General features: G+C 38.0%; 1 long non-coding RNA gene across 1 annotated transcript in view; it reads right to left on the bottom strand.

Moving 5' to 3' along the window:
- LOC105744561 (uncharacterized) overlaps positions 1-27,026 on the bottom strand; it is a 63,279-nt gene extending 36,253 nt beyond the window's left edge. Inside the window, exons 1-3 of the long non-coding RNA XR_001117588.4 lie at positions 26,735-27,026; positions 17,825-17,974; positions 11,325-11,361 (exon numbers count right to left, since the gene is read on the bottom strand). This is a non-coding gene — a long non-coding RNA (uncharacterized lncRNA). The remainder of the gene's footprint in view (positions 1-11,324; positions 11,362-17,824; positions 17,975-26,734) is intronic.
- Between the last annotated feature and the right edge of the window lie 405 nt (positions 27,027-27,431).

Raw genomic sequence — 27,431 nt, 5'->3', positions numbered from 1 at the left:
AGTTTCTACCCCAAATAAATACCCTTTATCAAAACCAACCAATTTCTGGTGTTTTCCATCAGCACCCCTTTGGCTGACTAGTACAGTATGGTACAACACAAAAAAATTTAAGTAAATATAAAGGTGGGCATTAACGGGATAATTGAAAGACAAAAAAGGTATAAGATATAAAAAAGGATAAGTAGCAAAATGGCAAAAGAAATTCCTGCATTATCAGTAGTGACTTTATTTTTTTTAGTTTAGTTTTGTTTCGTTTTGTTTTGAAATAATAGATTTTATTCACAGAATTACATATGGGTCAGCATTGGATAAACAACTTATTCATCCAGTATTTGACTTTAAAATAGGAACTCTTGTTTTTCTTTTCATTTTTTTATTTTTTAAAAGATACTTAGATTACATAAATGTTACAGAGATATATAGGGGATTTCCATATGCCCTGTTCCCCACACTTCCCACATTTTCCTACATTAGCAACATCTTTCATTAGTGTGGTACACATTTTGATAAACATATTTTGGAGAACTGCTACTAAGCATGGATTATAGTTCACACTATGGTTCACACTCTATCCCACTCAGTTCTGTAGGTTATGTCAAGATATATAATGGCCTGTATCTGTCATTACAATGTCATTCAGGATGATTCCCAAGTCCCAAAAATGTCCTCATATTACACCTGTTTTCCTTCTCTCTACCCTCAGAATCTCCAGTAGTCACTGCCTCCATATCAGTGACATTTCTTCAATTCCTAGAATCACAATAAGTCTACATTATAATAATACTAAATCTACTTTAGTCCATAGTTCATTCCCTAATCCTGAGGATTCTAGGATGGTGATCCCCACTCCACCTTTAATTGAGGGATGGACCTCTCTTGCTTGCAGTTGTAGACACTCTCAGTTACTTGTTATGTTGTTTATCTATCATCTTCTTGTTTGTCATGGGTGAGTCCAGTGAACTGGAGAGTAGGTGTTGCAACTCTGTTGAGATTCAGGGTCCAGCTGGCACATGGACAGCCCAAAGATTTAAGTCTCTTGGACAACTTTAGTACTAAATATAAGTTCAAATAGAAGGACAGAAGAGCCATGTGTAGGGAAACCACAACAGAGTCCAACTCTGTCACACTGGGGAACATAAATTCCAAAGTAGGGCCCACTGGCAAGGGATGTGTAACTGGATTAAACTCTCAAGTCAAAAGGCAGAGATTGGCAGAATTGATAAAATGTGTGACCAAACTAAATGCTCTTTATAAGAAACTCAATCAAATTCAAAGATAAAAGTAGGTTGAAAGTGAAAGGATGGAAAATAATATACCACAGAAGTAGTAACCAAAATAGAGCCAGGGTAGGTATACTAAAATCAGATAAAATAGACTTTAAGTCAAAAATAATAATGAGAATCAAAGAAAGTCATTAAATACTAATAAAGGGGACAATTCAATAAGAAAATGTAATAATTATAAATATGTATGCATCTAAAAGCAAAGCCCCAAAATATATGAAGCACATACAGAAAGATTAGAAGGGAGAAACAGAGTTTCTGTACTAATAGTAGGAGATGTTAATATACTACTTTCAATAATGAATAGAACACCTAGTAAGAAGCTCATAAGGAAACACAAAACGTGAATGATACTCTTAACCAACTAGACCTAACAGATATGTATAGAACACTTAACCCAACAAAAGCATAATACACACGTATTATTCTTTGGTCCCAAAAGGAGTCTCAAAAAATTTTAAAATATTGGAATCACACAATGTATTTTCTCCAAACACAATGAAATGAAACTAGAAATCAATAACAAATAACAGGGAGTAATGAAAAATTCATAAAAATGTGGATAATAACATACTCTTAAACAACCAATGGGTTAAAGGGGATATCACAAGTGAAATTAGGAAATATCTCAATGTGAATGAATATGAAAATATGAAATACCAAAACTGATGGGATGCAGCAAAGGCAGTACTGAGAGGGAAATTTATAGCACTAAACACTTACATTAAAAAAGAAGAAAGATTTTAAACAAGAGAATAACCTCAAAACTGGAAGAACTAGGAGAAGAGCAAATGAAATCCAAAACATGTAGAAGGGAGGAAATAAAGATTAGAGCAGAGATTAATGAAAGAGGAAACACGCACACACACACACAAACTATAGAGGGAATCAACAAAACCGAAAGTTGATTCTTTGAAAAGATCAATAAAATTGAAAAACTATAGCTACACTGACAAAGCAAAACAGAGAGAGATACAAGTAACTAAAATCAGAAATGGGGAAGCAGATGTGGCTCAAGCAATTGGTCTCCTGTCTACCATATAGGATGTCCAGGGTTCAATGCTCAGGGCCTCCTGGTGAAGGCAAGTTGGCCCACATGGGGAGCTAGGCCACATGGAGTGCTGGCCCATGCAGGAGTGCTGGCCCACGCAGGGGTGCTGGACCACATGGAGAGCTGGCGCAGCAAGATGACACAACAAAAAGAGACACAAGGGACAGACAATAAGAGATGCAGCAGGTCAGGGAGTTGAGGTAACACAAGAGAATGATCGCCTCTCTCCAATTCCAGAAGGTCCCAGGATTGGTTCCTGGACCTGCCTAATGAGAATACAAGCAGATACAGTAGAACACATAGCAAATGGACACAGAAAGCAGAAAATGGGCAGGGAGAGGGAGAAATAAAATAAATAAATCTTTAAAAAATAAATAAATAAATAAAATTGGAAATGATAAGAGGAACATTACTGCCTGCCCTCCTGAAATATAAAGGACTACAAGAGGATATTGTGAACAACTGTATGCCAATAAATTAAATAACAGATGAAATAGACAAATTCTTAGAAATACACATGTTACCTACACTGATTCAAGATGAAATAGATGGAAATGTTCTAAAGCTGGACTTTGGTAATGGTTACACAACTCAATAAATTTACTAAAATATTGTAAAAATAAAATGAAATAGATCTCAACAACCCAATTGCTAGCAAAGAGATTGAATCAATAATCAAAAACCTCCCAATGAAGAAAAGCCTGGGGCCAGATAGCTTCACAGGGAAATTCTTCCAAACATTCCAAGAAGACTTAATTTCAGTTCTGCTCAAATGCTTCCAAAATATCGAAGAGAAAGGAACACTACTTAACTCATTCTACAAGACCAACATCATCCTCACACCAAAGCCAGCCAAAGATACCACAAGAATAGAAAAATAATAATATCTCTTAGGGAAAAGGTAGAACGAAGTTGAAGGACTCATACTTTCTGACTTTAAAGCATATGACAAAGTTAGACCAGACCACAAATGGTCTGGTCCTAACACAAGGATGGATATATCAAACAACGGAATAGAATTGACAGTTTAGAAAATGACATGCACATCTATGGCCAAATGATTTTTCACAAGGCTGCCAAGTGCACACAATTGGGAAAAAATAGTCTCTTCAACAAATGATGCTGGGAGAACTGGATATCTATGTGCAGAAGAATTAAAGGAGATTCTTATCTTAAACCATATACAAAAATTAACTCAAAATGGATCAAGGACCTTAATATAACAGACAGGATAATAAAACTCCAAGAAGAAAATGTAGCAAAGCATCTTCAGTATCTTGTGTTAGGCAATGTTTCTTAGACTTTACATCCAAAACAAAGCAGCTAAAGAAAAAATAGATAAATGGGACTGCCTCAAAATTGAATACTTTTGTACACCAAATGACTTTTTGTCACAAAAGTAAAAGGACGACCTACTTAATGGGACAAAATATTTGGAAACCACATATCCTGTAAGGGTTTAATAATCAGAATATATAAAGAAATCCTACAACTCAACAATGAAAAGACAAACAACCCAATTTTTAAAATTGGTAAAAGACTTAAATAGACATTTCACCAAAGAGGATATACAAATGGCTATAAAGCTGGTGAAAAGATGCACATCATTAGTTACTAGCAAATCAAAACCACAATGAGATACCATTTCACACCCACCAGGACAGCTATGATTTTTTTTTTTTAAATTACAAGTGTTGGAGAAGATGTGGAGAAATAGGAACACTTGTTCATTACTGGTGGGATTGTAAAATGATGCAGCTGCTGTGGAAGGCAGACTGATAGTTCCTCAGGAATCTAAATATAGAATCACCATATGACCCACCAATCCTACTACTATATATATATCTAGAAGAATTGAAAGCTGGAACTTGAGCAGATATTCACATACTGATGTTCATAATGGCATTGTTTATAATTGTCAAAAGATGGAAGCAACCCAAGTGTCCATCAACCAATGAATGGATCAACAAAATGTGGTATAGACATATGATGGAATATTATTCAGCTTTAAGAGAATGAAGTCCTGATGTATGCAACAACATGGATGAAGCTTAAGGGCGTTGTGCTGAGTGAAAAAAGCAAGGCACAAACGGACAAATATTGTATTATTTCACTGATTTGAGTTAATTATATCAAGCAAACTAATAGAGATAGAATCTGGAATATAGGTTACCAGGGTATAGATTGGGGTACAGAATGGGGATCTGATGTTTAATTTGTACAGAATTTCTATTTAAGGTGATTGTAAAGGCTTGGAAATGGATGGTGACATTGGTAGCACATTACTGTGAGTGTAATTAACAGCACTGAACTATGTATGTGAATGTGATTGAAAAGGGAAATTCTGGGTCATGTATGTTACAGAATTAAGTTAAGAAGATAAAACCTAGACTGTGTAACACAGTGAACCCTTTTGTGAATGATGAACTGGAGTTAACAGTACAGGAATGTTCTTTCATGTATATGGAAAAAATTATACCTAATGTAAACTATGGACTATAATTAATAGTATTATTTCAATATTCTTCCATCAGTTGTAGCAAAGGTACCACAGTAATGCAAAATGTCAACAAAAGAAGGATATATGGAGACGTTGTGTTTTTACATGACATCAATTATTTAAAATAATTATAATAATTTTTAAAAATTATGCTAAGTAAAAGAAACCAGACACAAAGTACAACATATTGTATGATTCAATTTAAGTAAAATGAAAATGTAAATAAATCTGCACAAATAGAAATAGTTTAGTGGTTATGTAGGGCTGGGGAAGGATAAGATTGACTATTAGGGGCATAGGGTTTTTCTTCTTGAAGTAATGAAAATGTTCAAAATTGAATATGGTGATGAGTGAATAACTGTGATTATGCTAAAAGCCATTGATTGTAAACTTTGCATGGATTGCAAGGTATGTGAATATATCTCAATAAAACTCCTTTTTAAAAAAGAACATGGATCTGAATATCAGATAATATTTAAATATTATTGTTAGTTTTCTAAGATATGATAATGGTATAATAGTTTAAAAAATGTTCTTATCTTATATTACATAGGATCTCTATTGGTGAAAGAGGGACTGTGGTTAGCAGAACAAATAAGAGAAAGTTCTCTCATTAACTATAATAAATATATTATATGAATATTGGTGTTAATAATTGGGTGGGTTGATGGAAAATACACCAAATGCAAGGTATGGACTGTATTAGGGTTCTGTAGGAAACAGAACTAGCAGGAGATAACTGTAAACAGTATGAGATTTTATAAAATTGTCTCACATGACATGACCATTCCCCTTATGTATCTTTCTCACTTTTAAGTCTCTCTTCAAGTGTTTTCATTTCTCATTCTTGCCTGGATCACTGGAATATGGATTGAATTCTTTTGTCCAGGTTTTTCCTTTATCTATTTGCTTCTAAGGAATATCTAGTCAGGAAATAGGAAATCAGTAGTATCATCCAGAGTTTTCATAACAATGGAATTTTAATACACTGAACATTGGACATAATTGAGAAATATATATGTACATATATGCTATATATATATTCATATATGCATATATAGCTTTAACCATTTTTTTCCTAAACACAGAAAAGTAACATTTTTAATCCTACAACTCACCTCAGAATTAACTTATAATATTGAGTTAATTGTATTAATTATGCTAATATTTTTCTGTGTATATAGTTTTAAATAAAACTGCACAGGCAATTGATGCCTGCATACTTTGAAGGAAGAAAGGAAGAAAGGACAGAAGGGAAAAAGTGAGGAAAAGAAGGAAGGTAGAGGGAAAGAGCAAGGAAAGGAGGGAGGGAGGGAGGGAGGAAGGAAGGAAGGAAGGAAGGAAGGAAGGAAGGAAGGAAGGAAGGAAGGAAGGAAGGAAGGAAGGAAGGAAGGAAGGAAGGAAGGAAGGAAGGAAGGAAGGAAGGAAGGAAGGAAGCTAAAATCCTCCTCAACAATAATCAGCCTCAGTGCTCATTTTTCCTTTTTATTTCCTGCTCCATATCCTGTTGTTTGACATCAGGCAACCAGTAGCATAATAAACACTTCTTCTTTTCAAATTCACATACATATGTATGTACAGAAATAGCACACTGTACATATAATTGTTTCACTTACTTTTTCACTCAATATTAACTTTTTTAGTTATATCTCTGTTGATTTATATAGATCTGGTGCTGTCATTCTTTTTTTCCAAAAGTGCCCTCACTAGGGAAGTATTGCTAAGGAACTGACACTTGTAGAGGGACGATCTAACTACCCTCACCCACAATAATTCCCCTCATAAATATTTTCACATCACTGAAACATGGAGGTTATTTTGACAAAATAATAACCAGACATCTTTACATTACATTCCAGATTTAAACCCAAAATGAAAAACTTCTCTTTAGAAAGTTTAAATTATTCCATACTTGAAAAACAATCATTTCTCCAGCTGGCTAAATTAAGCCATAATGAAAGTTCAGTCCAAGAACACTCCTTGGCTTTCAACCTGCTGACTTTACATGTGGTTGTGAAGTGCATACATTTTCTTCCCAAAGCTCTTGCCAATGTGTACTTTCTTCTAAAGAGTTAAGCAAATGTCAACAGGCCAGCCAGTTCCCTTAATAATATTTCTCTCACTCAGATGATCTATTTTGGTTAAAGTTTTGCATATAGAGATGCACTATTCCTGACACATTTCCAGAAAATATGCAAATAAGGCTCCTTTCTTTTAAAGCCTTTTGCTCTGCCTATTGTACAATATGTAACACTGCTTCTCCCCACTGCCCTAAATCGTCACTATCTCTTTATTTTGATGCTTTCAGCAAAGGCTAGATTCTTCTAAGTAGTTTTTCCCTTTCATTTCTTGCTCTGGTCCTACCACTAAGTGATTTGGGAATTATTTTCAGACAGTATCTATCTGGCTTTCCATTTCTTCTGTTTTTTAAAAACTTTCCTTCTTTACCTCATTAGTTCTTAACCTGTAGAATTTATTTTTAAATTGACTCCACTTTATTTCCAAATACTTTCAAACTTGTAGGAAAGTTACAAAAAATACAGACCTCATACAGAGAACTCTAACATACCCCACCAGCACCCCAAATACCCAGATATACCAATTTTAACATGTTGCCACCTTTGCCGTATTGTTCTATCATCTATCTATCTATCTATCATTTATCTATTTTCTAAAACATTTGAGAGCAGACTGCACACATCATACTTCTTGAACACATAATACTTCCATGTACATTTCCTACAAACAAGGATATTCACTTATGTAATAACCTTAAGTGCAGTTATCAAGTTCAAGAAATTTAACACTGATACATAGCTTACATTCAATATTCCAATTCTTTATGTCCCAATAATATCTTTTTAAGCCTTTTTCTTTCATTCTTAGATCTGATCCAGTACCATGTATTGCATTTCATTGTCATTATCTCTTTAGCTTATCTTTCTTTTTTAAATTATGGAAACATAATTATGGAAATGTGTACACTACATAAATATTCCCATCCCAACTCCTACCAAGCACAGCATTCAGTGGGATTAATCACGTTTACAATGTTGTAGTACTCTCACCACCATCCATTACTAAACTTCCCCATCATCCCAAACAGAAAGCCTATGCTCATTTTGCATTAACTCCTGTTGCCCCACCCCACCCCTGATAATTGTAGTCTACTTTCTGTCTCTACGAGTTTGCATATGCTCTCATATATTTTTGTGGTTACCATGGGGCATAAATTTAACATCCTAGATCCATAATATTCTTATTTGGTTTTATACCAACTTAACATCAATAGCATGCAAAAACTATGTTCCTATACCCCTCTGGCCCCTCACCTTTATATAGTTCTTGCCAAAAATTACATATTTTTACATTATGAGTCCAAAACTATTGATTTATCATTACATTTCATGCATTTGCCTTTTAGATCCTGTGGTAAGTGAAAAATGGAGCTACAAATCAAAAATACAATAGCACTGTTATGTGTATATTCATCCACGTCATTATCTCTAATGGAGTTTCTTTATTTCTTCATATGACTTCAATCAATTATCTAATGACTCTTCCTTTCAATCTGAAGGGTTCTCTCTAACATTTCTTGTAGGGCTGATCTAGTAGTAATGAAATTCCTCAGCTTTTGTTTATCTGGAAATGTCTTAATCCCTCCCTCATTTTTTCAAGACAGTTTTGTCAGATATCTAATTCTTGGTTGACATGTATTTGCTTTCAGCACTTTAAATATCTTACCACTTCCTTCTTGCCAACAAAGTTCAGATGAGAAATTGACATTCAATCTTGTTGAGGTTCCCTTGTATGTGATGCATTGCTTCTCTTTGCTACTTTCAGGAGTCTTTTTCTATTTCAGCATTCAATAGTTTGCTTATAACATAGTGTGGGTATAGGTCTATTTTGGTTTTTGGTTTTTTAATATATTATTTTAAAGATTTATTTATTTATACCCTCCTTCTCATTTTGCACTCATTGCCAGCTCTCTTTGTCCATTTACTGTGTGTTCTTGTGTGTCTGCTTGTTTTGTCTTTAGGCAGCTCTAGAAACTGATTCTGGGACCTTCCAGAGTGGGAGAGAGGCACTCAATCTCTTGCACCAACTCAGCTCCCTGGTCTGCTGCATCTCTTGTTATCTTTCCTCTGTGTCTCTTTTTTTTTTTTTTTTTTTTAAAGATTTATTTATTTATTTTAATTTCCCCCCCTCCCCTGGTTGTCTGTTCTTGGTGTCTATTTGTTGCGTCTTGTTTCTTTGTCTGCTTTTGTTTCTTTGTCCACTTCTGTTGTTGTCAGCGGCACAGGAAGTGTGGGCGGCGCCATTCCTGGGCAGGCTGCACTTTCTTTTCACGCTGGGCGGCTCTCCTCACGGGCACACTCCTTGCGCGTGGGGCTCCCCCACGCGGGGGACACCCTTGCGTGGCACGGCACTCCTTGCGCGCATCAGCACTGCGCATGGCCAGCTCCACACGGGTCGAGGAGGCCCGGGGTTTGAACCGCGGACCTCCCATATGGTAGACGGACGCCCTAACCACTGGGCCAAAGTCCGTTTCCCTCTGTGTCTCTTTTTGTTGCATCATCTTGCTTCACCAGTTCTGTGAGGGCCAACGCTCCTGCTCAGGCCAGTATGCTGTATGCACCAGCTTGCCTTCACCAGGAGGCCACGAAATCAAACCCTGGACCTCCTATATAGTAGGCAGGAGCCCAATTGCATGAGCCACATCTTCTTCCCTCTATTTGGATTTATTCTGCTTGGAATTCATTGAACATCATGGATGTGAATATTGATGTCTTTTGTTAAAATTGGGAAGTTTTCAGCCATTATTAATTTGCATATTCTCACTGCCTCTTTCTTCTCCTTCTGGGACTTCCACACTCTGAATATTGGTACACTTGTAGATATCTCATAGGTTCCTCAGGTTCTGTTCACTTTTCTTCATTCTTTCCCCTTTCTGCTCCTCAGACTAAATGATGTCCATTGTTTTATCTTCAAGGTCACTGATTCTTACTTCTACCAGCTCCTATCTACTGGTGAATCCCCTAGGGAATTTTTAATTTCTGTTACTTTGTCTTGATATCTTTTTTATCCCATTTCTTAATTTGCATCTCCTTATTGATATTCTTTTTGTGTTCACCTATCATTTTCCTGATTACCTTTAGTTCTTTGTCCATACTTTCCTTTAGTCTGTGAACATATTTGGTTACTCTGCTCCTTCTCAAACCAGGATCAGGGGTCCACACTGGGAGTATAGGTCAGCTCTGCCTGGGGCAGGTAAGGGGTGGGAGAAAGGCAAGTCAATGTGCCATGAGATTCTACCACTTTTAAGTAGCCTTTTCCTTGATTCAGTGCTCTTCCTGTTACTGAAGCCCTTTAACTGTTTTCTGGAGCTTTGAGAAAGATGTTTCTGCTAGTTCTTGATGGTTAGTCAAAGCTTATAGATGGATAGAGATCTGAACCTTCTCACTCCACCATCTTGATTAAGATGGAATTTGAGTCCACTTTAGCATCCAGTGACATTGTTTACTTCATTTCAGGTGCCAGTGTGTAAGAGGGACAGCCCAAGAAGGATGAACTTTTCAGAGGCCAGAAGTCCAAATCAAACCATTGGCTAGAAGGTATACTTTCTCCCAGGGTGGTAGCATTCTGGCTGACCAGCAATCCTTGGATGCCTTGGCTTTCCCTGTCACATGGCTATATCCTCTTAACTTTTAGAATTTTGATGAAAGCTCCCAGGAAAGATGGACATGTGCATAACTATGACAACAATGTGATATGGTATATCAGAAGAATGGCAGATCTCTAGAAACCCACTTAAAGACCCAGGTTCAGGGCCTTGCATTATACCTAACTTTTGCCATCAATACTCTCCCTCTGATGCTAATTCTGTGACCTCTCACCTTGTATGGATACCACTGCACACTCTCTTACCTTCTGTTTTTCCAAACTCATGCTCTCTCAGTCACAGAACAAGCTATTTCTCCTCATACATGCAAGCAAGGTTGCTGGATAATGTCATTTTAGGAACACTAAAAATCTGACCTGAACACACTAATTGAAAGTAACACTGCCTTCAGCTATATATAGGATTTTCTAAATGGTATTTGTTGATGAGAAAAAGAAGCATAGTCAGTGAAAGCGGAACATTTATTTAAAAATACACCATTTCTGTACAATTACACATTTGCCCCCAAATGTTTCCTACCCTTTTGAGATCTGTTCTCTACTTCAAAATACTTGTCTCTATCCCTTCCACAACATGAAATTTAGTGACCCACAAGTTAAGGCCTGCAGGTGTTAGAAGAATTGCTGGTCATGCAAGCTTCCAAACCCCAGCTCAGTTCAGACACTCTGGAGAATTCCATATTGGAAACAAAGAAACACAACCTTTCTGTTTGAGGACATCACTTGTTCTATGTATTTTTTTCCAGTTCTGCCTAGAATTTATTCATGAAAGCAGTAGACAGCTGAAGTAATAGCTTTGCACACTCACCTTAAGCCCTTAGATGATTCATCTTTCTTTCTATCATCTGTACAAAAAGAATAAAAACAGATTTCTTAAGTATCTATATGTATGTTATTCCCTGCATAATTTTTAAGATTATTTCCCTTCAATATGTTTCTGAAGGAACATCCCCAGTCACCAATTGGCTCATCCTGAGAGAATGCAAACTTATTTTAATATCAGCCTAAGTTAAACCCATGGTAGAATATTAATGTGCCACCTAGAATTATAGATTGCATTCTCTAGTCAATATTCCTAGTCAAAATTCTAGGGTTTAGAATTTTATTTTTTGACCTGTATTTATGTTATTTTCTACCTGAGTAGATAATTGAGATCTTAATGTTTGTTTCTGAAAGGGTTTCTAAAATTACCATTTTTAGTGTAAAGAAGGAAACAGATGTATGTATTTAGAGTCTTGCTCCATGTAGCTCTGTCTCTGTGCAGGAAAGAATATAAGTTGTGGTAAATCTTTGATGATCTGGAAAATGCAGCCTCCCACTAGAGAAAATATTGAACCCAACTTGCTCAACACCAGACATATCACCTTCTGAACACAACAGCTCATCTAACTCTCTGCCCTCTTCCATCACCCACAAATCTGCCACCCTAGGTGATCAGACATTCCTAAACTTTAATTGAAGTCTGCATGCTTCTTATTTTTGCTGTTATTTCCTCATCCAAGTCCTAATGTTTCATTTTCTATTAGGTTGACAGCTTTCCTTACTGATTTCTTAGCCCAACCCACTCTCTATGTGACAGCTGAGAAATCTTCTTAAATGCCACTTTTATCATATCAGAACCTTCTCCTAAAACCTTCTCCTCAGTTTCCCATCTATGGTAGGTAGAGTAATGGTCCCAAAAATGTCCATACCATATATCTGTGAATATGTGATGTGACATGGCAAAAGGAATTTTGCATATGTAATTAAAGTTAAGATTTTAAAATAGGGGAGATTATCCTGGTAGGCCCAATCTAATCACATGAGCTCTTAAAAGAAGAGAACTTTCTCCAACTGAAAGCAGAAGAAATGCAGTAGAAAGAAAATTCAGAGAGATTCAGAGCATAAGAGAAATTTGACATACTGTTGCAGGCTCAAAGATGGGGGAGCAAGGGGACAAGGTACACAAGTGCCTTAAGGGGTGAAAATAGACAGCCAGCAAGGAAACAGAGGCATCAGCCCTATGGCTGCAATAGACTGTATTTGATCAATACCTTGAATGAGTCTGGAAGAAGATTTTTCTCCAGAACTTCCAGATAAGAGCTCAGCCCAGCCAACACCTTGACTTCAAACTTGTGAGACCCAGAGCAGAGGAACCAGCTAAGCCACATAGACTCCTGACCTACACTGAGAAAATAAATGTGTGTTGTTTTAACCCATCAAGAGTGTGGTAATTTTCACATCAGCAATGGAAAGCAAATACATCAGCTAATCAGTCCAAATTCTCCTCCACTCTTCATAACTCATCAAAACTGAGGCCTACTTGAAGAATTCCACCCACTTGCCCTCTGCTCACAAATGCAGGTTTTTGATTTCTGCCAGGTCAGGCTTAGCTTTGTACACTTTGGTAGTTTGAAATTATTTTATGATTCCCAAAAAAGGAAAGGTTATTTTTTTAACCAATATATTCCTGTGAGTGTGATACCCTTTGGTTGCATTAAATTCTGTTGAGGGTCCTTTCATTAGATTACATGATAAGATCACTTTAGGGCTTTTGATTGGACTATGTCAGTAAGGCCTGAGCCAGCTTGGGTTTCTGCCCTCTGTCTGTATCTGATATAAACACTCAGAGATGTTTATATTAAACTTCTATATAAACACGTATAAACACACAGGCACAGATAAACAAGCCCTTAATGTTTGTTCATGCCATGTGAGAGAAAGGCCCTCCAGTTCTGCCCACAGCTGAGCTGCAAAAAGAGAAGCCCCCAAGAGGCTCAAAGAGCAGAGGCTCAGGGAGAGATGGGTGATGTATCTCTCAGCTTAAAGCTGAACTCAGGAAGAAAGTGGAGCCACCGAGACTGAGAGGAGACATGGTAAGAAACAAGCCCTGTGCCAGGTTTGCCCACAGCTGCAGAAAGGCTGAGACATAGGCAGAGGTCAGCGGCCACCTTGCTTCACCATGGGGCAGCTAATTTTAGTGAGAAAGCACCTCTTACGGTGCCTTGAGTAGGACTTTCATGGCCTTGGAATTATAAGCTTTAACTCCAAATAAATCCCCTTTATAAAAGCCAAGCCATTTCTGGTACTTTGCATTGACAGCCGTTTGGCAAACTAAATCATACACAGAGCTTACATTCTTGGAGAGAAAAAAAAAAAGCAAATAAATTATGAAATAGTATGAATTCAGAGTGTGGTAGATGCAGAGATTGGCCACCAACTCCCCGTTTAAGGAAGGATCAAAGCCTCCCTCACTGTCTCCCTAGCTCAATCCATTTTGCATGGGAGGGTTGAAACCTATCAAATGCCACCTTTATCATGTCAGGATCTTCTCCTGAAACCACTGCTCCTTAGCTTCCAGCTGTTGGGCAGTGGTCAGCAGACATCTCCAGCTGTCAACTCTTTCATGATCCTCCTCAGCTGCAGAGATCCATCTTTCTGACATCATACCCTACCCAAGGAAGTCTACATCTGGCGACTGGGTATAGAAGACCAGCCATTGGGGTCCAACAGGGGACATTCTGATAGGCAGTATTTGCTCACAGCTACCCACAGGTTTGGCTGAGGGTTTATCAGGCCCACACTGCAGTTTGACTTCTTCTTTTGCCTAATTCTGCTTTCACCTTCCTTTCACAGGTTAATTACTAATAAGCAACCTGTACTCCAAACCACCACCTCAGTGTCTGCTTCTGGACAGTGGTTTGGGTAGCAACATAAAGGAATGAAAATAAAAATCCTCATGATATAAAGACTCAGGAAAGCCATATAAAAAATAACTGTTTTAAAAATTATGGCTAAGCTTATACGAGAGTAAAAGATTTCCTCAAAAAAAAAAGAGAAAGAAATTGAAAACCAAAATAGTAAGAATGCAAGGTGACATAAGTTGAGGCACGGGAAGTAATTGGACCTGGAAATAGGATGTAATGGCAGGGTTTCTGTTTTAATGTACACACAATAGTAGGGAAAAAAAACTTGGGCCCATGTAATCAGAAATCAGAAGGTGGAATGAATACTCCTGCATAAAGCTGGAAACTTATAAGAATTGTATCCTCAGTAGAAGAAACTCTGGAAAAATTCAGCCTATCTGCCAATGAAAACTACGAGTGAGCTTGGTTCTGTCATGGTTCTGAGTAGGGAAAAGAAAAACCCCATAAGAAATGAAATGCTCAATTTTGTACAATACATTGGTTTGAAGTTCAGAACACTTGGGTGGTTTACTAGGTTGAATAATGTCCCCCAGAATTTCACATCTACCCAAATTCCAGAATGTGATCTTATGTGAAAATAGGGCTTTGGCAGATGTACTTAGTTAAGATGCAATTAGTTATGGTGGGCTATGGGGAAGTAGGGGGAGCCCTAAATCCAGAATGAGTTGCTACATGGTGCATCATAGGAACATGGACTCAGGCACAGTAGAACCTTTCAGCAAATGACCACTTTACTACTTATGTAGCATAAGGATCCAAAGGAGCAGGGAAAGAGATCCCATCATGGCCAGTCTTTCAGGGAGGCCAACTGCTCTAGTCAGGGTCAGCGGATGGCAGCTTCACACACCCTGCTTTGTGTTGTAGAGGAGAGACAAATCTGTGCTTCCCAAGGGCAGGGTATTAATACAATCCCAAGGGGAGAGGACCCTTCCATCTAGAGTTCCCTTCCTGTTAATCAGGTGGGGCTGCTTGTTCCCAGTTCCCAGTTTAAAGTGTGGTCAGACCTTTGCATTAGACCTATCATCTCCCTCAGATTAAGGAATGGAAACATAGTGACACAGCCACACACAATAGAAAAGGAAGCAGGGTAGGCAAGGGCTGGGAAATGGTCCCTGAGCATGTCCATGACTTTCCTAGCAGATTAGTGTCCTTAAAAGTGGAGGAAATTTAGACACGCAAACACAGACACAGAGGGAATACAGGTCTGTAAGATGAAGTCAGAAATTGGAGTTATGCTGCCACAAGCCAAGGAATGCCTGGAGCTACCAAAAACTGGAAGAAGCAAGAAAGGATTCTCTCTTTAGGTCCTCAGAGGGAGTACGGCACTAGCAACATGTTGATTTCAGACTTCTAGCTTACAGAACTGTGAGAGAATAAATTTGTCTGTTTTATGCCTCCCAGTTTGACATAATTTGTTATGGCAGCCTATAGGAAATTAATATTAGTGGTATGAGAATTTCCAAACTGAGAATTAATATAAGTATGACCTGAGCCAAAAATGCCTCTGGAGAGTCAAGAGCAGCAAACACAGGAGCTGTCCTGGATTTCCTCAGAAAAGACCACCACTGGCAGAAGATGAGCTCACAACCAAAATTATAAAACATGTTAAGGAATTATCCAGGATGAGTGAAAGGCAGACAGAACAGATTAAAAATAAGAATAAGTAAAACAATAAGAGATAAAAGAAGTATAGAAGCTATAAAAATACTAAGACACTGAAGTAAGAAGAAGAATAGATAGGTTTTAAAAAGAAAGAAATAGAATTCCTAGAAGTGGAAAATTTAACCCATGTAAGTAAAAAGTCAGTGGTTAAGCTAAGCAGCAGATCCAACAGAACTGAAGAGATAATTAGCAAAGTAGAAAATGGACATGAGAACATTTCTCAGAGTGTAGCACAGACAAATATAGAAAGTAAATAGGGAAGTTAATATAATGGGCTTATACTCCAAGCTACTGTGAGTTTCTTCTGACAGCTCAGCACTAAATCTCTCATCAAGACTATATCCCTCAGTTGAAGGAAGCTCTTTCACTCAAAACCGTGTCCCCTTCACTTACCCTTGGCCCAGGGCTGTACAATCTAAAAATTGCTCAATGGGGGAATAAAAAGGTCTGACTCCCTTGCTTCATCACTTAAGTCTATCCCAGCTCCAGCGCATTTCATGACTTCAGCTAAGGCCTTTGTTGCAACTGCATCACAATTTAACCTCTCTACTTACCCTATCCTACTTATCTCATTTTCTCATGGTATTATTACTCAGACCACCTTTTGATAAATCTTCTATAACCATCTCTTCTTTGAGTCTATTTCTCAGGGAACCTCATTGACTACAAAAGGGTCAGAGACATAAAGCAGAGGTCTCATCAATGTCTCACAGGAATTCCAGGGTGAGAGAATGAGGGAGAGACAGTATTTGAAATTCTAAAAGCTGAGAAATTTCCAACATTTGTGAAAGAAAGAATCTTCCATTTGAAGAACCATATGGAGTCTCAAGTAGGGTAATTCCATATCTAGATATAGGAGGGAAACTACAGAATATTACAGCCAAGCAAAAAATTTTTAAAGGAACTAGAGCAAGAAGAGGTATCCAGTACAAAGAATCAAAAAACACCTAGATGCCAGACTTTTTATCAGTGACAAAAAATGGCTAAAAGAAAATTATTTAATTTTCTTGAAAGTGCTAACATGAAATAGTAATCAGCCTAAAATTCTAAACCTAGCCATCATTCAAGTGTAAGAGTGGGAAAGGCATTTCAGAGAAATAAAGATTGAGAGTTTATCTCTCATAAACTGAGGATGAAGAAATTAGAGAAGGATGTACTTCTCCAATAACACAACAAAATTAAACATAGAAGAAAGGAGTGAGATAGAAAGATAACAGTGAGTTAAGACTCTGGTAAACACACTGAAAAAACTAAGGAAGCATTAACTGGAAGAAAAGCAAAACAAAATGAGAGATTTTGTGGAGGCCAAGGGCTGTAGAGGCTATGGAGTTATGCCACTCAGGTCTTCCTTCAAGAGAAGCATAGCTGCTGAGGAAAGCATAGCTGACTGACAACCTTGGGTTATTATTTTGTTCACTCCAAGGTCTAGTCTCAGGAGAGCCAGGCCATTCCTGTCCAACATGGGATTCTTCAGATGGGTATCTTAGACAGGGATTCCCTACCACCCTGACCAAGACCTTTTCCAACTTCATTGCAGTCTGAGGCTCTTCTGACCAATCCTGCCTTCCCTCTTTTTTGCTTACAGTTGTCAGACCTGGGTCCAATAACATGTTGCCATCAGGCTCTGAAGAATCTCCCAGTAAATTCATCTTATCTCCCTTTTTATCTTTCATTTCTCCCATAAACCTCCCATAATGAGGTTCTCTTGAACCTCATTTCCCCCATAAACCTCTTGAATCCTGTCTTGACTTCTGCTTCTTGGAGAAGACACATTTACACAAAAGTAGAAATTAAATTACCAAGCAAAATTCGTTCTGAGTATGGGAGGGAGTAATGAACATTAGAACTTTTAATATTCCTTTTATTGTATGGGAGAGGGCAGAGAGTTTAATTTTGGATTTTGTTAAAAATGTATCTTAAGGGGAAAAGATGTGGCTCAACCAGTTGGGTGCCCACCTACCACAAGGGAGATCCTGGGTTCAGGTTCCAGTGACTCCTAAAGAAGATGAGCAGACACTGCAACCTGTGGGGAACAGATATAGCTCAGGCTGTTGGATGCTCGCCTCCCATGTAGGAGGGCCGGGTTCCTCCTGGAGAAGACGAGCAGACACTGTGAGCAAACAAGGAGCAGACATATGAGAGAACCATCTGGGGGCAGGGAGATGATAAATAAAAATAAATAAATAAAAATAAAATTTAAAAATATATGTTAAAAATTAAAGATAAACCCTAAAAGATTATAAATAGATGTATTATTGCAAACTCAATGAGATAAATAAAGAAAACTTCTATTATTCTAAAAGAAATAAAGAAAAAAATCAAAGCAAGGAAAAGGCAGGGTAACTAAAAAGCACAATAGATGATGGCAGAAAAATACAAGTAAAGCACTAATCACAAAAAAGTTGCCATTTAAACTGATACTATTACCTGAGTTTATTCAAATCAAGCTATGTTTAATAACAAAAGAAACATGTAAACTTAAGGGCCCTATCAAAATAGAAACTAAAACTATATAGAAAGATATACTAAGAAAAGATTTCTTAAAAGTGGAGTTGCATTTTTAATATCAGGAAAGTGTTCTAAGAGTGAAAAAAACTTATGGTCAGGGAAGAGGAAGACATTTCATAATGATAAAAGGAATAATCCTTGTAAATATAATAATCCTAAACTTGTACGCACCTACTAACTTAGCTTGAAAATATATTAGAGAATTTATGTAAGTATCTCAATTTAGAGAATATATATTCTTTTTACCTATGCGTGGACATCTACAAAAACTGATCAAATTAAATACCAATGAGCTAACTTTAACAAATACCAAAGTATTTACTTATCCTCAGACCATAGGCAATAAAATTAGAAATTGGTCACAAAACTATAACCCCCAAATCCCATATATTTGAAAATCTTAAAACACAATTAAGTAATTTGCAGTTCAAAGATTAAATTACAATGGAAATATGAAAAACTTTAGAGTAAAATTTTAAATTCATTTAGGATATAATTTTTAAAAACACTAAAGAGAACTAATGGATATGGGTGATACAGACTTGAGAGGAATTCACAAACTTAAAGTCATGTATTGGAGGAAAATTGAAAAATAATGAGTTAAGCGTCCAACTTTTTAAAAGCAAATCAAGGGAAGCGGAGGTGGCTCAACTGACAGAGCATCTGCCTACCATATTGAGAGTCCAGGGTTCTATACCAGGGCCTCCTGACCCATGAGGTGATCTGGCCCACGTGCAGTGTTGTTGTGTGTGAGAAGTGCCCTGCCCCATGCGCAAGGAGTGCACCCTGCAAGGAGAGCCGCCCCATGTGAGAAAAGCGCTGCCCACCCAGGAGTAGTGCTGTACACACAGAGAGCTGATGCAGCAAGATGACACAGCAAAAAAGAGATGCAGTTTTCCAGTTTCCCAGTGCTGCCTAACAATACAAATGGATGCATAAGAACACAGCAAATAGACACAGAGAGCAGACAACAGGGGGGAAAGGGAGAGAAATAAATAAATAATAAAATCTAAAAAAAAAAGGGAAATTAAAAGGACATAGAAGTAAATAATAAAGAAAAGAGAGTGACTAGGGTTGGATGGAATTGGATATTTTAAACAGGATTACAAGAAATGGCTTCCTAAGGAGATGACATTTGAACATATTATGAAAAAAGAAAAAAAATTAAGATATTAATAAGTATTTTTACAAATTAATAGTATCTACATTTTCCTTTCTGTTCTGCATGAAAGGAGACAGGAAATTTGCTTACCAAACTGCAGGTCATAGCAGGTGCATATAAAATGGAAAATCATGCACCTCTTAGCTCATGAATGCTCCCTAAGGGATAAGACCATAGATGTAGTAAGCTCTATGTTAATAGATCCTTTGGGAAGAGGGTGATGACAGTGCGTGTGAAGCAAGTTCATTCTCCTGAAAATTGGAGAGTCTCTCAGTTCTGTCACCAGCTCTCCCACGGAGAGTCACAAAGTACCCCTTGTGCCCAAACCCACACAACACTGAACCTCCTGTGAGAACAAGGCTCAGCATGGCCTCCTCCCAATGGGTGGGACAGACCCTCACAGCAGCAGCATCATGGAACTTCAGAAAAGAGGACCTCTCAGTGGCTTGCGCTCCCACTCTAAGAAAGATTTTGCCTATCAAATTGCCCTGATCCTGAGATCACTCCATGGAGATTAAGCTGATTACCTCCCCCAGCAGATGATTCCCCCATCATACTCACATCATTGTCACCAGTGCAGGCCAACCATCGTCATCCAGGTTTTCACAGCCCCTTCCCTACTATTCTGTACCTCCACTAATCAAATTGAACTTTCCACATCTGCCAACTTTCAAAATATCCACCCAGGCACTCCCTTCCATATCATTCTTCTTTACTTCTCTAGATAGCACTAATGATCTGATCATATTCTTTCTTATTTATTTATTTGATTGTTTCTTGCAGGTCTTCCCCCATGAGAATGTACTCGCCATGAGAACAGGGACTTCCCTATCTTGTTCCATACTCTATATATGCTCAGCTCCCAACAGTGTCAAGCATAGTGTATAAATTTTAAGAAACATTTTTAAATGAATTAAGTGATGAATAAATTTATTCACATATAGCCAAGTAATCTTATCTCCAAATGAAAGTGCGGAAACATCATTAGCACTAATGCCCATCTTATATCCTGCCATTTTAGAGTTTGTGAGTGACTGTGGTGGTAATATTGTGCAGCCCCCTCATGTCCATCTTTCTCTACCACATGAGAATTGTGCTCCTGCTATGCTGGCCCCATGCCCAGCTTCAAAGGACTATACTACATTGATTTCAGCTGGGGCAAAATGCCAGCCAAGAACCATTTAGGAAGAATTTCCCACAGTAGGCAGAAAATGACACCTTGGATGCAAGCTTAAGCTGCTCTCAGCAGCAAGTGATGCTAAACAGGCTCCATTTGAGACTGCACTGTGGGAGAGCACACCTGGGCATTCTGGAACATGACATCAGCAGCCACACTGTTTCTTGTTTAAATTCCAAACAAGGCAAACCTAGAAACCCAGTCACACAGCTAGAAATCTCTTGAGCCTTGTTAATCATACACAGTCTGTGGCCCCTAATTAATCCTTGCCTCCTTAAAGCGTTTTCTCTTTGGCATTTGCTTACTTTAAAGTTGCCTACAAGTTCATCCATCATCAATGTTCAGGTCTTCTTATTCTCATTTTTGTAATTGCTTTGTTTTTCAGCAAATGCATTTATGGAGGCAAAAGTAAAATGGCAATGAAGAAAAGATGACCATAGAATGGAAATTACACCTTAATAAACCAATAACTTCCCTGCCAAATATTCAAAATATTCATATTATGGCAGAAAACTACTTTTAACATTTAACAAGGAATTTCGTAGGACGTGCTGAAGGCTAAATTATTGTAGGTAAAGCTGTCAGAATTCCAACCAATTCAACTAGCTTTTACTGAGCACAGTAAGGGCAGTCACAGTACGGCCTAATGGGTTATTCTGTAGGTTTTCAAATACACCTTAAATTTTTTTCTTCTAGAAAAAGCTTTTCTTAACCTTCCAAGTCTAATTTAAGTTCCTTGGTTATTTGTTCTTGTAGAATCCTTTATGGATACCTGTTAATTTTTTGTTAATTCATAAAGATGAGGACACTGTCTTGTTTTCCCATTGTGTCTTGTTTCCTTTTTGCCTGGAAAAGAATGGGTGCTAAATAAATGCATTGGTTGAATAGATGGATGAATGGATAGATAGAGTGGTGAATGGACCAGAATAAGCACTGCAGCAGACATCTCATCTACTCGCATCACCATCAACCATCGATTTTAGCCACAGTTGAAAGGGACAGCTCCACAAAAGCTCAAGCTAAATTCTCTCGCTTTATCCATCCTAAACATATCTGCATGTCTTTCTGCTTTCTATCCTAGGACTTTCTCTGATTCTGCAGAAGCCTATTTGACCTCACAGAGGAACATTTCATAAATGCAGGGGAGATAACCACAAGAAAATTCTCAGCCACTGAGTGGTAAGAGCTAGGTGATGAATGCCCAGCCTCCCATCAATTAGGCAGACAAGTCTCAGAAGCATTCTGTACATGTCTCATGAAGTCTCAGCAGAATTAAGACCTGTTGCCTATAGCAATGCCATTGACAATACATCCTTAAGCTGGCTTTTGCTCTTCTTGCTTCTTTACACTGCTTCCTGGGATCATCTTTTACATAAACAATCTGTACCCAAGTCATTATCTCAGGGTTTACATTCATGGAAATTCAGAGACAAGTATTCGACTGAATCCAATGTGAGGCTCTCAATCTGAGAAAGATGTCTAAGACCTATGAAGACATGGCAGCCTCACAGAACGTATGTGAGAAAATGTGTCACATATGTCCCACGGCAAAATAATATAATGAATAAGAAAGCACTGAAGACAGTGCCTGGTTCATAGCAAATGCCTAGTAACTTGTTCATTCCTTCCTTCCTTTCTTCTTGTTTAATTCCTATCCTTTCTGCATTACTTCTTTACATTGCTTCCTCTGCAGGCTGTGCTGGAACACAAAGACATCAGCCTCTGTGACAGTTTGAAGCTTTTTGTCGATCCCAGAAAAGATTATATTCTTAAAGCTAATCCATTCCTGTGGTTGTGGGACTCTTTGATTGGCTTAGACTCCATTGAGGAGGCCTTTGATTGGATTACTTCCGTGAGGTGTGACCAGGGTGGGTCTTGGTCCTCTTGCTCGATTCCTTTATAAATGGAAGACTGAAAGCAGAGAAAGACACACAAAAAAAGGAGCAGAGATGGCGAAACCCTGAGAGGCTGAGATAGAGGTCCTAGAGGCCAGAGGCAGGAATCAGTGGAGTACCAAGCACTGAAAGAGGCCCCTGAGAGGCTGAAAGAGATGAGATCTGGAGAAGAGGGGAGAGACAAGCTGTACACCTGATCACCCATAGCTGAGCTCACGTAGAAAGTAGAGCTGGAGGAGAAGGAGAGAAGGAACTCAGGAGCTCAGAGAAGAACCTGAGAGAGAGGAAGTCACAGATGGACCAATAAGAAATCTGAGGCAATGAGACCCAGAAGAGAAGCAAATAGGTGCATGCATATGTCTTATCACATGGCAGGAGTCCAGGATCACCAGCAGCCGAACTTCAGTGAGCCAGCATCTCTGATGATGCCTTGATTTTGACATTTTCATATCTTCAGAACTGTAAGCTTTTAACCTAATAAATTCCCGTACTAAAAGCCAACCCATTTCTGGTATACTGCTCCCAGCCTTTAGCAAACTAAAACAGCCTCTAAGCTACTTCTCTCTGCTCAAAAGTCCCACACTGATCACCTTGTCTAGGCATTTAGATCCCTTTACAGAAATCCAATTGTATTATCTAGGAAAGGGCAGATGTGGGACTCCTGGGTGCTCAGTGGATTGTCAAAATGAGAATTAAAAAAGGAACAGAGGAGAAAAACAATTTACTTCATTTCACCGAGGAACAGCCTTGCTCCTGAACACATAGGCCTGTGTTCAGAAGATACAGGGTTGTCTGGGTTGGGAAATTCTCCTTATTGTTGGCATTGGGCATTTCAGGGGAACTTTTTCAGGTGTCAGTTTCCTTCTTGCCCCCTCCTAAACTGGAGATGGTAATAAAGTTAAGACAACTCACAGGACCCTGGGAAAATGTATGACTGCACACACAGTGAAATATAAATCTAGACAAGAAAGACACCAATCTATGTTTAATATTTTATTATCATTTCCCAGCGTTATTTCAGGTGTATCTTGATTCAACCATTTCAGTCATATTGCTAATCAAATTATTATACCACTCCTACTTCCAAAAGGGACTTAATTAACTAAAAATGTAAGTGACCTTGATACTATATAATCAGGAAAAGCACAAGAACCATGTAATGGAAAGACCCAGGCTAAGGGAACCTACAAAAATTTAATAACAATCTTAAGCTGTGAGTTTCCTGGAAGCCAGGGAAAAGAAAGAAACAGAATGGGTTACATGACCTTTCTTATCAGTGGTTAGGGATCTGGGCAGGAAAAATATGACAGGTAGAGGATAATCTCCAACTGTAGGTAAATATACCTGTTTTGTGACTGTGGGAAAGTTTTGATCATATCTTCCTCTGTTTTCTGCTTACCATAAAGAAGACTTAATACAATGTGTTCTTAGAGAATTGTAAGGTATACTGAGTTTTTGGGTTGCCACTGAGATATTTTAGCAGACTTTAATGAAATCTAAATTGTGATAACATTCTGTATAAATGTCCCAGAAGGTTTTTTTATTCTAAAAACTAAGGCTCTTGGTGAGCAACAGTGCTCATGAGAAACAGTGATCAATAAAAGTTGTAACAGCTGACATTTAACATAAAAAATACAAGTTATACTCTACTTTTGGTACTTACTAATATTTAGATTTTCCACTTATACAGAGAAGAGTTGTAATTAATATTATTGGTTGGAAAAATGAATAAAATCAAGAAGCATAATGCAAAAATTGGAATATAGGGTGTGCTCTCAGCCATCTTGCTTATGCAGAACTTAGTTGCTTGGTACAGCAAGTTAAACATAGACATAGTTTCTAGAATAATCACATATAGACAAGCCTTGTAAATCTAAATCTGCAAAATTATGGCAGACATTACAACTTCTCCCAGATTACATTTTCATTTTAGTGACTTCACCCAAAAAGATGAGGTATATTAGGGCTTTAGGCATTGTGGGAAACCAGATAAAGATTTTGGGAAGAGTGACTTCAAGTCATATAGGTATTCAACCTACATGCAAGTTTTGATCTTATTCCCTGATGAGTATTACTGCCTCTTGGAACAGTACCTTTCATAAGAACTGGAAAAATAAAACCATTTAATTTTATTGTCTCTTCAACACAGAGTTAGAGAACCATTGGATTACTCAAGCATTTATACTTAAAGTGAGCAAACATCACAGAGCCAGCAAACATACTGTGTCTTAGAAAAGAAATCACAGCACATGCATAAACTCTGGCACCACATTTGCAATTCTCAACTACTTTTTCAAACACCTTGTGTCTGCAAAGAGAAAAGTCTTTCCAAGTCTAGAAATTAGTGGTGAGTGAAATTGGCAACTCTTGAATTCTTCATACATCTAATCTTAACATTAAACTAACATCAAACAAATTCAACTTAAAACAGAAGTCCCAAATATATCTTGGGCAGAATGTATCTACAATAGTGGCAAAAAAGAATTACTGTTATCTTGTGCCCACCACTGTCTTCATCAAGCTGCTTAACCCCCTGCCCCCAATAAACATATTATTTAAGTAATAGTGATGGGCCTGCTATGCAAATGCAGCTTTAAGACAAGCCCCATATCTTCATCAGCATCAAAGTCATCCCTGATAAGCATGCAATCTGGGTAAAAACAGTAGACTTGCTATGCAAACATAACGTCAAAACCAACTCTAATTTTTCCTTCCAACCATATTAATATGCTAAGCCCACTGACATAGACAAGCTGGGGCCACCAGTTTATCATTTAATTTTCTAAATTTTCTAAGTCAGTGATTTATTTTGTGATGATTTTTAGTACTTTCTATTATCTTCTGTTATTACATGATGATCTCCAAGAAGCTCTTTGAAACTTTTCAGAACATTTGTTTTAGTTAAAATATGGAAAGATTTCTATTGTTGAAAATCATTTGCTAATATTTGCTGATATGGAAGATAGTTGATTGTATCGAAATATAGGTGTCTCTCTTTCTCTCTTTTCTCATTGGAATTCAAGAAGGAAGATACTGTGACTAGTGTGTGGTAAATCTTGTTAGAAGATGCCCTGTGAGTTGGCCAGAAACTTTCTTTGACACCAGGAGCATGTAGCCATTTAAACTAATAAGAAATAAGATCACTTCCCAAATGGGGAATGGCAAGATCCAGGAGTAAGACAGACATACAGAATTTGTATTGCTACAACCTTCGGTAGAAGATGGTGGAACATTCAGTCAAGAGCAGGAATAGAGGGTCTATGTGTGGACAACAGAAAAGTGGGAATTAAAAAGCCTGTCTTTCCAGATTGTTGTTCGTGCCTGTCAATGAGTTTCAAACAATTAGGAAAGAAGAGAAGTAAAAACAAGGTTTTCTCTTAATTCTTCACTAATGGACATTGAGCACAACTCATATTCCAGATGCTAAAGTGAAGTCTGGGTATGAAAAACAAAAATGAGATTAGTTACCTTGATAATTGTTTCAAGATACAGCTGCTTGGAAGATCAAATTTCCATTAACAGTCAAGAGCAACAATGATAACCAATGGTCGCCTCTCTTCAAGGTCAAAAGGAAAGTATAAGCTACTACTTTTACTTTCAGTATTTGTGAGCAAGAGTCAGGAAATCCTCTCAGATCATGTACCTTTATGTGAAAAAGCAATGCCAACAAACCGAGAGCAATGAAACGGCGCCAGGTCAATGATGGCTATGTTCTACTCTTGCCTGCTTTGTGATTCTACCACTGGAGAGAAATTAATTATCTAGAAAAGCCTGAGGTAATTAGTGGCCTGAGGACAAAATTAAATGAAAGAAAAGTCTTTGCAGGGATGGGTGGATAGAGGATGAACTGAAAAATTTCCATCCAAGCCTGAGACATTAACAAGAAAAGGGTACCCCCCCACACACACACACACAAACACACATATATAGACACACCCCCTGAAACTAAAAGCCTGTGATCCTGCAGTTGCTATAAACAAGCTGCATCTTGGAGGTTAATATTCCTCAGGCTTTTCAGCCTGCCAGAATCTTTTCACCCAGGAATTTAATTTTAGCTCTGTATTAATTATACATTACAATTGCACACACACACAGTAATGATTATGCTGCTATCATGGACTCACTCACTCTGGAACTTATTCAGGTCACCTCAGACCCTGTGGGACACGACGTTGTTTACTGTCTAGGAGCTCAGACGTTATTTTCTCCGGAGATGGCTGCCCGGAAACAAGTTTCCTCCAAAATGGAAATGCTTTGCCAAGGCTTTCCAGAGGGAAAAGATTACAGATCTCTATGTCAGATGCTGTGTGGTGACAAAAATATGAATGTGGTGACAAAATAAACATTTTCCGGCATATCTTCAGCCATTGCGCCTTGACGCACTAGGAGGACCCCACATGTGGCAATGCCTCATAAAGGCGAGTTGATTCTGAAACATGGTTTATAGGTTGCTCAGGAAGTGGATGTTGAAGGCTTTTCCTGTAGTCGCTGCAGTTTTGGTGATTGCAAGACTAGCTAAAGAACAAAGCCTCAGCAGAAATATCTCTGCACTTCCCCCAAGCCCAGCTGCTTGCCCTTTACGTCTTGAAACTGGCACTTCAATGAGCATTCATTCAGCCTCCGAGAGCAATGTAAGACCAGAAGTATCTATTTATTAAGCTTGGTCACTAAATTAATCTTCCCCTCTGGTCAGCTATGAAGTGGAGTTAATGAGGATGAAGCAGAAGCTGAGCTGGGACATATTTAGCCAGGGGCTGCACCTCAAGGCCTCTCTCCCTGGAAAAAGAATCAGGACAGCTCCCTCCTGACATCAAAAGGACATAAA

This window comes from Dasypus novemcinctus, chromosome 2 (genome assembly GCF_030445035.2).
Source record: "Dasypus novemcinctus isolate mDasNov1 chromosome 2, mDasNov1.1.hap2, whole genome shotgun sequence".
In the NCBI taxonomy this organism is placed as follows: Eukaryota; Metazoa; Chordata; class Mammalia; order Cingulata; family Dasypodidae; genus Dasypus; species Dasypus novemcinctus.
This window is presented reverse-complemented; position numbering and strand designations above follow the sequence as displayed.